This window comes from Marmota marmota, unplaced genomic scaffold, assembly GCF_001458135.2.
Source record: "Marmota marmota marmota unplaced genomic scaffold, marMar, whole genome shotgun sequence".
Taxonomy (NCBI): Eukaryota; Metazoa; Chordata; class Mammalia; order Rodentia; family Sciuridae; genus Marmota; species Marmota marmota.
Window position 1 is genome coordinate 2,261,877 of NW_025999944.1, and position 16,205 is coordinate 2,278,081.

General features: G+C 43.2%; 1 protein-coding gene across 2 annotated transcripts in view; it reads right to left on the reverse strand.

The window, feature by feature from the left end:
• The window catches only part of Extl3 (exostosin like glycosyltransferase 3), a 51,037-nt gene extending 45,736 nt beyond the window's left edge, over positions 1-5,301 (reverse strand). The window contains exon 1 of one of the 2 annotated variants that reach the window (XR_007347006.1): positions 4,629-5,301. The gene's annotated coding sequence lies outside the window, so the exon portion shown is untranslated. The remainder of the gene's footprint in view (positions 1-4,628) is intronic. The other variant, XM_015499426.2, reaches the window with a different exon arrangement.
• Between the last annotated feature and the right edge of the window lie 10,904 nt (positions 5,302-16,205).

The window sequence follows — 16,205 nt, forward strand, 5'->3', positions numbered from 1 at the left end:
TGCCACGGCTGGCCTCAAATTTGTGATCCTCCTGCCTCAGCTTCCCAAGTCCCTGAGATTACAGGCATGCAAAAATTTTGCTTTCTAGGAATGTCTTCTAGGTAACAAAGACCTATATAAAGATGCAATCACCTCAGCATTCTTTATAAAACATGTAACATATAAGTTAAATGTCCAATAATAGGAGCAAAACTAAATATAACTTCAGAAATGTCAGTACTGGGAGGTTGATGCAGGAGGATCACAAGTTCGAGGCCAGCCTGGGCGATTTGGCAAGAACCCGTCTCAAAGTTTTTAAAAGGGTGGGATGCAGCTCAGTGGTAAAACACTCCTGGGTTCAATCCCCAATACTACCAAAATAAAATAAAATAAAATCATTAATAAGGACATCATGCTATCAGTAAGCTTTTCAATAATTTTAAATGAAGTAGAAAAATGAGCTGGGGGTAGTAGCACACACATGTAATCCCAAAGGCTCAGGAGGCTGAGGCAAGAGAATGGCAAGTTCAAAGCCAGCCTCAGCAATTTAATGAGGCCCTAAGCAATGCAGCAAGACCCTGTCTCTAAATAAAATACAAAAAAGGGCTGAGGATGTGGCTCAGTAGTTAAGCGCCCCTGGGTCCAATCTCCAGTCCAAAAATTAAAATAAAGTGGACAAATGTTCACAATGTAATGTTAAGTGGGAAAATATAGATTCAAAATCATATATCCAGTATGATACAAAATATTTAGAATGCAAATGTTGAGGCTGGGGTTGTGGCTCAGTGATAGAGCGCTCACCTAGTGTGTGTGAGGCCCTGGGTTCAATCCTCAGCACCACATAAAAATAAATAAAAACAAAGATATTGTGTACAACTAAAAGAAATAAATATTAAAAAAGACTTAAAAAGTGAAATAAAATGCAAATGTTTATATTTCTGAATAGAAAAACAAATATAAGTAAAAAAAACAACAGTGGCACTTCTAGATTATGGAATTTTTACATTCTTCACAGTTGTCTCTCCTAAAAATGAGAACACATTTTTATAAATGAGGGAAGAGGTGTAGGAACAATTTTTAATAAGGTCTTCAGATGGATTTGGCTAACATTTTCCCTGAATTCTCAACTTGATGTTCAAGTGCCTAGGGTATAAGCGAATTTAAGGTTTTGATTTCTCCAGAAAACATCATTTTTGTTTTATACTATGGAGATACACAATATCATTTATTGCCCTGTGCCTCCCTAAACGAGGTATGAGGTATAGAAACTGAGGCCAAAGCTTGACAAACCATTCACAAACCAGCTAGGGGACTCAGCATCCCACTACACCCTCAGGTGAATCCACCCTGAGACTCAAGTTTTTCCATGGCTTTATTATCCCATCTTTCTGATTCACCAGGGCTCCTAATTTCAAATTCCTTGTTTTCTTGACTCAAGGTCTTTTTTGAACTTGTAAATTAAAGAGTTAGATTGGATGACCTCAAATGCTTTCAGATTCGAGGACCTGACTTATTACTGCCTGGAAACCAGAAAACACACGTATGTTTGTTTTATGGGGTGAGGGGAGAGCCACCAACACATCAACTCAAGGCAGCAAGGCTATTATGCCCAAGATCTCCTCCTTATTTCCTTTCCAAAATCTCAAGCACAATGCTTTTCTTAGAGCTCTGCTCCCAACCTTCCTATGAATCCATTAATAATGGTTTAGGACCTTATCAACTATCTTCTCCATTCAAAGACAAAGTGCTCATACACTTCACAGCTCCAGAAATAAAGGAAGTCATGCTGGGAGGAGTAAGTGGAGATTAGGAGAAAACCCAGAACACAAAAGAACTTTTTATCAGTCCGGAATTCTACACAGTGGAATTTAATAGAGATAAAGACAAGGTTCAGCACTTAGGCCAGTAGCACATGTCCACAAACACAACTGTGATTTAGTTGGCTAGGACTTCAGTGAGTCAAGTGTATAGGACTGTTTAGAAAAAAAACCTACCACCTTGATTTTTATTTTGCCTTTTATTTTATTTTAAACAGTGTTGAAGAGAAGGAATGAAGGTTACTGTCAGCCAGCACTGAATACTGAACACTGTATCCTGCACTGAGAGACACACTTTAAGAGGGCCATTAATACAGTAAATGGAGAGCAGAAACAGCTGACAGAAAGGGGAATACTTAGCGTGGGGAATAGAGAACCTATGAACAGACAGCAACCTCAACAACTATGGAGGTCCTGGGAGCCAAGTAAAGTTGGCCAGTAGGCACTTAGCAAAATGAAGAGTCTGTTCAACATCAGAAATGTGAGCTGTGTACAACGAAATTCTTTTTCTCAAAGAAAATAAAAATAGTAATTTTTTTATATGCAATCTCCCCATTTCTAAAAGTTGACTTACAATTGAAGCTTTTGTGTAAACGGGGCTGGCCTTATTTGATTCAGGCATGCTAGTTTGCAACTTGTGTCATGGTGAAACACGGTGGCTATCTTGAACAGCCACAGGGAATAGAAACACTTTTGTTCTGTGTGACACTCATAGGGAAGCAAACCACAGGAAAAGTCTCTAAGAACCTGGTCTATAAATTGGAATGGGCTGCCCAAGAAAGGTGACATCACTGAAAGAATTTAGCTAGGCACAGGCAGGTAAATATTATTGGCCAGTTCATGAAGTCTGCCATTTACTACATCTGACCTTGGCCAAATACCCTAATCCTCCCAAGACTCAATTTTCTTTCCCACCTACCTTTTCCCCTTGAAAAAAGAAATATGTTTAAGTTTAGCCTATCTTTCAGGGATTTTACAGATCAAAATCTGTGCAAGAAAAAATATGTTCAAGGACTATAGGATGTCAAAGAACTTAAACAGTAATTGAGGATATTATCATAATCTACCATCATAATGTATTTATATCATACATGTCTTATCTCTTATTACTCATGTTAAGGGTATATTCCCAACCTATTTTTTTTCCTTTAGAATATCAAGTATTTGTTGAAAATTGTTTAAAAGTAAATTAGATCCATATATTCTACTACTCACTTTATATTATATATGTTTTTTTAAGAGAGAATTTATTTTATTTTATTTTTTTTTTTTTTTTTAGTTTTTTGTGGACACAACATCTTTATTTTACATTTATGTGGTGCTGAGGATCGAACCCAGGGCCCCGAGCATGCCAGGCGAGCGCGCTGCCACTTGAGCCACATCCCCAGCCCACGTTATTTATGTTTTAAATTTACATAATAAACCATATGTTATAAACATAAAAATAAAATAAATAAAAGTAAATTGGAGCCAGGTGCAGTGGTGCACACCTGTAATCCCATCACTCAGGAGGCTGAGGCAGGAGCATCACAAGTTCAAAGCCAGCCTCAGCAATTTAGTGAGGCCCTAAGCAACTTTAGGAGATCCTGTCTCAAAATAAAAAATTAAAAATAAAAGGGCTGTGGTTGTAGCTCAGTGGTAGGGTGCTTGCCTAGCACTGTGTTTAATCCTCAGCACCACATAAAAATAAATAAAAGAAAGATGTGTGTCCATCTACAACTTTAAAAAATTTTTTAAACAATAAGGGCTGGGGATGTGGCTCAGTGTTCAAGTGCCTCTGGGTTTTATCCCTGGTACCAAGGGGAAAAAAAGGAAACTGGAGGGCTCAAATGATGACAGGGTGAGAGGAAAGCATCAGAGGGAAAAGGACAAACAAAGCAAACATCCAGGATGTTAATCGTTAACACCACTGACCCATCTAAAACACCAGACCAGTCAAACTGAGGAATACACCAAGTCTGGTATGTGTGTGAGGGGTGCTATTCTAGGGCAGGCACCGGCAAGCTACAGCCACTGCCTGTTTTTTCTTAGTGGTTTCAGAGGAAGATAGCCTTGCTCATTCAGCTATGGATTTCAGGTAGGTTATTACTGTATATATCAGGCTCTGCTATATATTATGCATATGCTACTTTCACTCTTAATAGACTACAGTTCATCTCTCTATCTCCATCCGGGGGTTTTTAATAGGTCATTTGGATGCCTCTGAGCAATAGCTATTGTATATTATGGCCAAGGTATAGGAGAGGTATGTTTCTAAATGAGTCTCCTCTTATTCCTCTTCTACTTGCAAGATTACAGATTTTATAGATCCCATTTCTCTTCCAACTAATTTACCACCCAAGACCCTGAAAGACTGGGAATGTACGAGTGTGTGAGGGGTTCAGGCAGGAAAAGATCACAATGACTTACAGCCAAGCCCACCTATTCTCCTGAGCATCTCAATTCCATCTGCCTGAGCTTTGCTATTTTCATGGGACCTACAACACATGAAAAATCCTTTCTTCTTGGTTTAGCTGCCCCATCATCAAAGGTTTTCAAAAGAAACAATTACCAAAAATTAAGAGGAAACAAAATTCAAATGGAAGGAAATATGTTAACAGAACTTTTCTGACCTACACTTGATTTCCAGCAGAAATCTGTGGGCAGTTTTAGGACTTCGTTAAAGTTCCCTGGCTTATATTCCTTCCTTCACTCTGAACCAACTGTATGCAAAGACACAAATTCTCTCCAAATACCTGTCTCCCCCTCAAGCAAAGCCTTCAACCCTCCTCCAGAAAACCAGTCACAGTTCCAGGGGGACAAGGACCACCACCTCACTGCTGCACCACCTACCTCAGTGCCTTCCACGGGACCACTGACTGGTGCCTAAGGACACCACTTTCTCTAGCACAAACTTTCTTCTGAGGGCTTCCAGTCATCCTTGGGAGGGTCTCCTCTCAGAAAGGCCATTTCTTCCTCTCACCTGTTCACTGAAGTCTTTTTGCTTATGAGACCAAATATTTAATAACAGCCCCCACTATCTGTAGGAAAGTGAGAGGTGGGGAATGAAGGGAAAGGCTTGTCAAGCACACTGTAAGGTATGCCCCTCACATCTTCCTTTATTAAATATACACTCTTTGGGGAACTTTGAAGATCCACAATTCTAGCTTTCTTCCAGAAAACATCTTCTCACACTCAAGATATTAACAAGTCCTCAGGCTCTCCACAGCCAAGGATCAGGGAATTCCTACAGGATAAGGTATTTTTAACACAACAAATAAGAGTTTAAGAAAATAGCTTTTTCTTTCATCTGTAAATATTTAAAACTCCCCCTGCTAAATAAGTTGAGAACAACGCCTGGCTTCACTCAAGACGAACACCCCATGCGCCACTGTCCCAGGCTCTAGGACCTTGTGGCATTGGAGTGCAAGGCTAACTGTTGAGCAACACAGAAAACTGCGCACCATCCACATGACTGCAACACACTGAAGAGTTTTCAAAATCAGAACATGGGGCGTCCCTCCTCCAAAAGCTATCTAAATTGGAGGAAGAATGGGACAAAGTAACGAGAAGTGCTTAAGATGCCTCCTAAATAAATCACATATGGGTAAGAAAAAAACCGGACTAGTGGTGTTTTTCGTTTCCTCCTCCACTAAAGGAGTCTAACTAAGAGGACCTCCAGACTGCGAGGAGGAGCCCAGAGGAGCCCACCAAATTTCAGCCTGCTGAGAGCCATAGGCATCCAAAGGAGCTGAGCCAGCAGCTGGCTCAAATGTGGCAGGGAGAAAGCAGCGCTCCGCTGCAGCGGGCAGCCCTGCGTGGTCTCCAAGGGCTTGGGCCGGGGCTTTCGCCTGCAGCGCGGGCCAGGGCGCAGGCATGTACTCAGCAGCCCTGTCCTGCTGTGCAGCCGAAGCCGCCAGAGCCTCTGCAGATGCAAAGAACGCTGCACCTGGAGCCTCGGACAGGAAGTGGGTATCAGGAAAGGCAGCCGCAGGCAGCTCGGTTGTGTGTGGGGCAGGGCCGGGGAGAGGTGGGAGTGTGCACGGGAAGAATGGGTGAAGGGCGGCCCGGTTGCGCCCCGTGCACAGAAGATGCTCCCTGCGAGCAGCCGGACCGACACCGCGGGCGGTGGGCTTCAGCTAGCACGTGATGCTGGACAGCTGTTGGCGAGCGTCCAGAAGGACTGGAGGTGGGACCCGAGCAACGGAACCCGAGGTGGGGGCGTGCGGGGGTGGGGAGGCCAGGCTTCCAACTCAGGCCACCCGCGGGTCCTCCTCTGGCCGCTGCCCAGGCCCCCAGGCGCGGAGCAGGCCTGCTCCGCAGCTGCACGCCTTGAGCCGCCCGGGCAGCTGGCTCCAGGCTTGGCCGGCCCAGGTCCTGCCCACGCACCCTCTTCCCCCGCGCTCGTGGCCNGGGAGGGGCCCGCCCAGGATCTGCGTCCTGCGCTCGTCGTCCGGCTGGTCCCGAGCCGCTCCGCCGAGGGCGCGGGTAGCCTGTGGAGCTGCAGCAGGGTCGGGAGAAATTCACGTCACCCACCCCCGACTAAAAATAAACCCACCCGGGCAGAAGGCCTTCCTGAACCAGGCGGCCGTGCCCAGCGTGGCCCACGCTTTAGAAACGCTTCGAGTATGGAACAAGGAAGGCCGAACTGCGCGGATATTTAGCCAAAATCCCAGGGCTTTGCAAAAACAGCAGGTTCATCACTGTGCGGTTAAAAGGATAAAAAAGATACGGTTTAAGAACTCAAGAGCCAACCCCTGTAAGCCGAAAAGTGCACCGTGGCTACCCCCAGGAACACTGCTGTTACGTACACATTTGGAGATGGGGATAAAGCACCCCGTGGACAACTGAAGGAATGGTGGAGGGTGTTCCACCAGTCCTAAAAGGGAGACCTGTCACCATTGTTAATTCAGGATGAATTAAAACCATCTTTTAAAATCTATAATTGACGTATAATCTAAGATCAAATTTGCTTCAACATTTTTTAAAAAGATAGTTTTAATCCCCAAAGGACAGGGCTTCTATTTCCAGGGAAGCCCAGGCACACCCGGCCAGGTTGGCTCTTCTCCCTGCCCTTGGGTGGTCTGTTTCTTTCAGGAGAACTGCACCCTTTAGACTTCTCAGCAGCTGCTGCAGACCCCATCCACTCCCTCTTAGTGGAGCCCAGTCCCAATACTTAGCTGGAAGGCTGAGAAAACAGGAAAGACAGATTTGATTCCCACAGGGAACGGCTGAGTTAGGATTCCATTTGCAAAAGGAAACTTGAAAAACCCCTGGCAACCCCTTTCCCAGAGCGCCCTCCTCACCCCTCCCTCCCCAAATCAGCCCCTCCTCTTCCTGCTCCTTTCTGCTGCTCTCCTGATGTCTTTTTACTCTCCCCTTTCCTATTTTCTTTTTCTCCTAGCACCTGCCTCTTCCTCTCCTTTCCCCTTTATTACTACATGCAGACATACTCTTTTAAAGTCCCACCACTATCATACGTGTACAAACAGAGCATTGACCAATTTTGTTGAGGAAAGTCAGAAGAGGAAACAAAGTGCAAAACCAGAAGCATTCCAGAAAAAGAAAATGGGAAAACTACTGGCCATGTAATACCAACTGTCTCTTTTTGTTCTCTCTCTTTTTTGGTTTGGTTTGGTTTACAGGTGATCTACTTGGCTTTCCTCCAGAGGTGGGTGGCAGCAGCAGGAAGGAGCCTGGCAGTGTGGGAGGAGACAGGACAGGAGTCAGGGGAAGAATTTCCAGGTGTTGTTGGTGTTGGTTCATCTCCACTGGCGAGAGTGGACGTGCAGATACCTGCCACCTGAAGAACTCAGTCATCGTGTACATTTGAGTAACTTAACACATTGCTGACTTATTTGTACCACTGACTTATTTGATTTTACCGTGGCCAAGCTTAAGGAAGATAAAGGACATTCACCTGAAACTTGGGGAGCCCACAGATTCACTGGTGCCCTGGATGCTATCCAGCACCCCTCCTCCTCAGGCTCCTGTGGGGCTCACTCCCCTACTCTTCCCCCTTCCTCTCAAGCAGCTCCTCAGTCTCCTTCTCCAGCGCCTGTTCCTTCTTCTAAAAGCTGTGTCCACAACAACATGACTTGGGCTGCCATTTGTTCCTCTCCACACCCTATTCTTGCCCCTCCAGCCAGATGCTATGCATGGTTTCCACCTGTCGCAGGTCTCTTGCTTCAGCACTCCAGTCCCTGTTTTCCAGTGGCCCTCTAGATACCATCACAGCACTATCATCCTATTAGTGCAAACTTTATGAATACTTAATTGCCAGGCAATAAGCTACACCCTTTATATGCACTGTCTTGTTTTAATCTTACTGGGAGGTGCCAGCCTATGGAGAAGGAACTGAAACTTTAAGAGGCTAAATAAATTAGGTGCCCAAGACTGCAGAGTGCATGCAAAGCACAGTGGACTCTTAGTCCTGCCAACTCTTAACCCCACGTCCTTCACCAGAACAGTAAACTTAACATATCCCACACTGAACTCAGATTCATCCCTATCCCCTGGCTCTCCTGGAATGTCCTTGTTTATAATGTTAGCCCTACTATTCCTAAAACAGAAACTCCAAACCTGGCATTATCTTTGACTCCTAAAATAGATATGATGGGTCCAGTCTGGGTAATGTGTCCACCCCTAGATCAATCAATCCCCTTTGACTAAGCAGCAGGCTAGCTGAGACCTAACATGACAACTGGGGCCTTGCCTGAAATAGGGATTGTTCCCAGACAGTTGAGCACCTATGGAAATGTACCCAAGGTTCTTTCACACACAAAAAAATGTTTGCAACGTGCCCTGCCCTTACAACATGAAAGTCACCATATAAAAAGAGAAGCCACAAAATAAGAAGCAAAACAGTATTGTTCTGCAAGAGACCAGCAATTCTATCACATGAGATGGAAGGCAATTCCCACACCTTGTATGAGTCTCTGGTGGTAAACAGTCAACAGTGATGTGTTCATGTTCAACAAAGTCCACTAGGAGGACAAGAACAGAAAACTACCCAAATGACCATCGGCAATAGACCAGATAAAATATGGTTCTTTCACACAACCGACTACTTCAGAGCAACAAAAATTAATGCTCTACAAACCCACACAGCAATGCTGCTAAAACTCACAAGGCAAAGCAAAAAGAAGCCAGACCCAAAACAAGAGTTCAGCATATGACTGCCTCCATGTGAAGTAAGAAAGAGGCAAAACTAAGGAATTCCACCTCAAAGAATCCACTGGAGGAGAGCAGAGCAGCTAAGTGGGCTGGTAATGCCGTCTCCTGTGCTAGACACTGGGTACTCATGCGTGTTCAGATTGTCAAAATTCATCCAGCTGTTCACATACCCTATCTGCCCTTTTCTATACGTATATCATCCTTCAATAATATTGAAATGATGGGGGAGTGCTCAAATAAAGGCACCTTTAATCAGCCTTGAACTTCAACACCAAGATTATCCTAGAGTGACCAGTTACTGTCACCCCTGCCCCCTCCATTACCCCACCTTCTGAGAGAACCAGCAACCTTGGGAAAGAGCCACATTACTTACCACATGGCCTCATCTCCTCTGGCCCAGCCTGGCTAGATATCCCTCTCCTAGACACTTGGGAGTGGGACACTGTGAAGCCGAGTCACAAGATTCGGACTGCTTGATCTGATAACTTATACGACTGGTGGAAGGAGTTTCTAGACACGTGCACAGTGATAATAACAAGAAAGATGATCTGCAGGACTCAGAAGAGGAGGGCCCACGGGCAGAGGAAAGCATATGATCCAAGAGAAATGGAGGGAGGTGCCACAGAGGTGCTGACTTTCAGCCCTGGTTCCCACACCCCAGCTTCATCAGGTACCCATGAGATTATTTGTGTGGCCTTATTATTAATAATAATAAGCTATCACAGCTTTTTGTTTCCAGCAATCAAATATGCCCTAACTGAAGTTATAGTATTCTTCCCTGGAAAAAACTGCACAGTTATTATGTGCTAGACACTGCTCTGAGCACATGTCACATATTATCTCATTTAGTCCTTTAAGGACTACACAGTAAAGTACCATGATTATTCCCATTTCACAGATGAGGAAAAATGGAACTCAGAGAGGTTAAGTAACTTGCTCAAATCACACACCTAGAAAGTTGTAGTGCAGGTGCTGGACCCAGGCAATCTGACTGCAGAGGCGGAAATCTCAACAACTACACTACAAGGTGGTTTAGGGAAACACTAACAACAGCACTGTAAATTGTATGCTGCATTAATGGACCTGACTAAGGCATTTGATCCACTAAATTGAGTTCAAATGCAGAAACAATACAAAGGATTGAGTGTCTAGAAAAATTGGTTAACATTTCTTTCCTTCACAAGGGAATTTCAGTTTGAGTCGTAGATGTTAAACATGCAGAGTATGATGAAGTCATACTAAACAAGACGATGTTCTCTTACCAGGACATTCTTTATTTTACAGATTTCAGCAGAATGCTTAGCGAGTCCCCACTGATTAGTTTTCCCCAAATGGTTAATATCCAAAAGAATGGGGTTTTAGTTCTATAGACGCAGAAATTGATAAGAAGTTCTTAAGTCTTAGGGAGTGAGGTGCTGGTGGTCACTTTCCATCTGTCAGACCCTGGGCCACTCAGCAGAGATCAGTCACAAAGAAGCCACTGGTGACCCCCAGCAACCTTCAAGATTCAGTAACTGTCAGTGAAATTAAGTCAGATAAGAACCTGTTCTATGTGTAATGCTTTGATTTTAAAAGAAAGTGCTGACAGCTGCTATTTGAGATCTTTCCTATATGTAAGTGATTGGGCAATTTTGTGGCTTATAATTAGAACAATGCATGACAATGTCTAGATTGGGCTCCAAGGTCACTCTTCTCTTCAGTCTGTCAGTGCCAAAAGAAACAAAAGGTCATCTTCTGAGGCTCCAGGACAGCACTCATTACCTGCCAAGTGATGTTACCTTTTAAAACTGCCTAGTTTTTGTCTGGCAAGAGGAAGGGTATAGTTTAGTTAGTTCACAGATAATTTGTGGCAAGAACACTGAGTTAACATAAGCTCTAAGACAAAGCACATTTTATTGTCAAAAAATATTTTGGGGCTGAGGGTGTACTACAGGAAGAGGTCAAATTAGCTATCAGTGGATATTAGCTATCCAGCAGTGGATATCAAACCACCACCAACAAAAGCTTGATCCTGGAAATTTCGTATAATGATACAAATACCACTAAGGTCAACATATAGGCACCTAATGTCTATCCTAAATCACACCAGTTAGTAGCAAAACTGCTGGGTTAGACACATGGTGCCACAACATGGTCCATCTGCTCCAGGGACTTGAGTCATGAGAGCTCCAAGCAAAGAGGTGGCCGAGCTCCAGTGTCACATTTGTATGTACAACCAAAGAAGTTATCCATAGACTCAAAAGAGCAACTGCTCACTAGCTTCTCTTTTTATATTTTTTTTTCAAAAATATCTTTATTTTTGTTTATTTTTTTATGTGGTGCTGAGGATTCAACCCAGGGCCTCAAGCATGAGGGGCAAACACTCTACCATTGAGCTACAACTCTAGCCCCTCCCTAGCTTCTCTTAAAAACACCGTGTATGGAGCTGGGGTTGTGACTCTAGTGGTAGAGCGCTTGCCTAGTATGTGTGAGGGACTGGGTTGGATCCTCAGCACCGCATAAAAATAAACAGAATAAAAGGTATTGTGTCCATCTACAACAACAACAAAAAAAGACACCTTGTGTGGATCAGGCACTCTAGTTGGCAAAATGATACAGAGGTTCTTGAAAAATATCAATTAACTTCTCAGTTAACCAATTTGGTGAAAGTAAAAATTAAAAGCACCATTTCCAGAAGTAATCACACAGTTTATGCTTTCAAAACATATATAACTTGGGCTGGGGATATAGCTCAGTTGGTAGAGTGCTTGTACAAGGCCCTGGGTTTGATCCCCAGTACCACCACACACACACACAAAAAAAAATAAATATTTTATTTAATATACATATCTTGTTTATAACATGATTTTATGGATGGCAAAAAACACCATAGTTTCTACCAATAAGATTTGCAAAAGAAAAACATGTAGGTATTTTTTAAGATTTTTTTTAAATATGGACACAATATCTTTTCTTTATTTATTTTATTTATTTTTATGTGGTGCTGTGGATGGAACCCAGTGCCTCACATGTGCGAGGCAAGTGCTCTGCGGCTGAGCTACAACCCCAGCCCCCAAAACATGTAGGTTTTAAATCAACTCATGAAGACTTGCAACAAGATTTTATTGAAAAGAAAATTTTTCTCTATTTTCCTTAATGTTATTCAAAATTAATTCTCAACCTAATTGGTAAGAGCATAATTCTAGTAGGAGCCAAATAAATCTCAGAACAAAATAATCATTGATCCCTTCCCTAACTCAAGCCTGCAGCCTTGCAAAACTATGACACAGGCCAAAGATAAAACCAAACGAAAATATGACCTTATTTCTACAAATCCGTTGATGGACGGGGCACCAATAATTAAAAACTCATCTATACTGGATAGAGTGACAAAATATTTCACCCTCATAGAAAAAGTGGCACGTGTAGTTTACTAACAAAAGCTTTTTTTTTTTTTTTTTTTTGGTAATGGTGACTAAACCCAGGGCCTCACACAGTCTAGGCAAATGTTCTACCCTGAGCTACAGCCCCATCCCTTTCCACTTTTTATTTTGAGACAGGGTCTAAATTGCCCATAGCAACCTCAAACTTGCAATCATCCTGCCTCAGACTCCTGAGTACCTGGGATTCCAGGTATGCGCCACTGCTCCTGCCTAGAAAAGCATATTTTTAAAACAAAAATACATTAACTATATGTAAAATTAAGTAAACATGAAAACTCTGCAGACTTTCAGATCACTATGCATTTCTATTATTTTATGCACATTTAACTATGCTGAAATGCTGTCTCTTTTCATTTCATATTTGATTAGATTAAGTAATAAGCTTTATCAAATTGCTATCTGTATGTATCAGCCACTTTGAGTTCTTTGTTCACTTGCTTTTAAAGCACTATTATGTGTTTCTACATAATCATCTCTAAAGATACTAGCTTACTGGGTGTGGTCTAGCACACAAGTAATCCCAGCGATTTAAGCAACTGAGGCAGAAGCATCACAAGATCAAGACCAGCCTCAGCAATTTAGCAATGCCCTAAGCAACTTGGTGAGACCCTGTCTCAAAATAAAAAATAAAAAGGACTGGGATAGAACTCAGTGGTAAAGCACCTCTGGGTTCCATCCCCAGTCACAATCAGTCAGTCAACTATTTCATCCCATGGTGTAGCTCAGTGGTTTTGAATGACAATTCATTTGATCCATACACAATTTCATCAGAAAAGTAAGCTTGTGAGCTTTGAATACAGCTAAACCTATTCAATTGAAAGGATGTCCTTCATTCCAAGATTATGTTCTCCTGTTTTTAAATGTCAAAAGATGCTTTTGTGAAATTATAGTGGTAGTAGATGAAAAATCTTGACAAAATAGTGAAACTTTTTGGTATCCCCTCCCCAGCGTTTTTTTGTTTTTTTTTTTTAATTTTTCTGGTCCCTCACATCTAAGTGTGTAACTGCTAGTCTGTCCAACTACACCCTCCTGGCATTTTAAGGTATTCAGCACCCCTACCACCACCACTGACACACACACACACACACACACACACACACACACAGAGGAAGCACTCCTGTGGTAGCCAGCCTCAGACACAGCCCCAATGGTCCTGCACCCTGGTGTTCACAGCCCTGTGTGGTCCCCCACACACTGTAACCAAGGACCATCTGTGTGACCAACAGAACACAGCAACAGGGATGGTAGGTCACTCCCAAGATTAAGTGGCACAAGACAGCTTGGCTTCCATCACGGTGGCTGCAAGATTTTTCAAGATTTTCGCTCTAGCAAAGGCTCCCCGGCATGTCATGACAACACTGTGGACTCGTCACCGGGAACTGAGGCTTCCTGCAGATGACACATCTGTGAGACTGGGGGCAGGTCCCCAGCTCCAATCAAGCCTCATGAAAGACCCTGAGCCAGAACCACCAGGCTAGACCACTCCTGTACTCCTCAGCTGCAGAAATGTGAACTGATATCTGCATCTACAAGGACAGGTCTGAGATAATCTGTTCAGGAGAAACAGATCATTAATATGACTCCTTTATCATTTCAACTGCAAATTTATACCCACCCCCATCCCCAAAAGTACACTGCAAGAGCTGCCCAGCCACACTCAGGCCTGTGCTGGAAGAGAATCAGCAGAGACTGGTCCCCATTTCCCAGCTCTAGTTTACTTCCTCTGACTTTTCACTCCTCAGGCGCTTTTTCCACTTTTCTCATATTGACCAGAGTACTCAGTAAACTAAACAATCCATCTCTAGCAAGGGGACCAATTTCATAAGTCTGTAGGCTTTGTGAAAAGAATCATTCTATGTAAATATGATATTTTATGAAATTTTAGAAATCTGGTAAATTTCTATTGACAGAATCCCTAACCCCAGCTGTCCAAACCTTTACTAGACCCATGCCTAGCTCAACAGAGGAGCAAATCTCACATTTCACTGTGAAAACAGAAGGCAACAGACTTGAGTGAGCTCTTTTAAATACCTTCCTTCCAACTTTAAACCTATCTATAAGTATTGGTGTGAAAAAATATTACTGCAGCAGATGCCAGAGTCCCTCTTAGAGATGCAAAAAGAGCCTTATTTGGAAGACTACCTTGCTGTGATGCTCAATGTGTTGAAGAAGAAAATGTGGCTCAGAAACAAAGAGATGAATAAACAGATCTACACTAAAAGGAGGGGAAAGTCCAAGAACATGGATACTGGAGGTAGGAAGCGATGGGCTCTCATAATGGGAGAGGTCGGAGCCTGTGCAGAGAGCTCCCAGTGATGATGGAGCTGGAGAAAACAGAGATGTCAATTATTAAATTTTAATTTATTTATGCGGAGCTGGGGTTATAGCTCAGTGGTAGAGCGCTTGCCCCCTCACATGTGAGGCACTGGGTTCGATCCTCTGCACCACTTAAAAATAAATATATTTAAGAAAAAAAATTTTAACTTATTTATGTTACTTAAAGTTTAGGGACATAAAATCCCCTAAACCTTAAGTAATATCTATCACATACCTTATATGAGTGAGTTGGGGGGAAATGCAGAAAGAAGATGGGTAGGGCTGAGCAAGGCATGGTGACACACACCTGTAATCCCAGGAACTCAAGGGGCCAAGACAGGAGGGTCGTGAGGCCAGACTCAGCAATTTAGCAAGACCCTGTCCCAAAAAATAAAAAGGGCTGGGGATGTAGCATGGTGCTAGAATGCCTCTGAACTCCATTCCTAGTGCCAAAAAAAAAAAAAAGGAAAAGGAAAGAAAAATAACCATAGGAGCTGAATTACAAGTGAGATGAAGAATTTAATGGAAGCTGTCACTCCAAAAGCAAAGAATCCACAAGAAGTTGAGCTCTCAGGAATTCACAGAAATCTCAGATTGACCTTCCCAGTGGACGCAGAGAGGGCCAGGGCCAATGTGACTTAAACCTCATCAAAGCACGTTACCTTGGCTGACATCTGGTACATATCCACCCCTTCTTCTTTCATCTGCTCTGGCCTTTAACAAACAGATGTCCCCACTTCCTTTCCAAAACTAAGAGCTCCATATTTTAATGTGATCTAATATCCTTCCTGTAGACTTGGCTCCACTGTTTATTTTCTCTTTGCTGCCTGCTCATGGCAGGGCTTCTCCTGCTCATAAACAGGCCCAGCCCAAGCTGCCACTGTCTTTCTGGCTTTGAACCCAGAAGGACTCAAGATCTCAATCCTTGGTCACTGGTTATTAGAGGTAGAACCTTGGACATATTATTTAACCTGTCTACATCTTCTCAGCTATAATTTCATCCATCAGAAGATGGGAACAGTTGTAGCACCCACTTCATAATCGTAAGGATTTCCCTGGCTACATGTAAATTGTTAGGCCAGCGCCCAGCACGCAGGAAGCCCCAGCTAGTGCTAGCTGCTATGGTCTTCAATGATACCAAAAGTCTTTGTGAGCAATTTCTACTGTGTCCCCGTCCTTCACTGCATTCACCCTTTAATCCCTGGAAGCAATTTCTACTGCAACTGCTCTCATTAAGGTACCAGTGACTTCCTGATTCCAAACTCCAGTGAATCTTTACTAGCCTCATTTGGAACTCTTCTGCAGAACTGTAGAAGACCTAGTGGGTGCCCTCTTGAAAAGAATCTGCCCCCTCAAATCCCACCCCACATTGCCCTCTCACCGTTCTCTCTCTTTGCTTTCACTGAGAATCTTAATTCCCACCATCCTTTAAAGGCAAGTGCTGAGTATTCCAGCAAGCCAGTATCTCACACAGCACCTCTGGGTGAACACAGCATGACTTGAACAGCCAAATCTC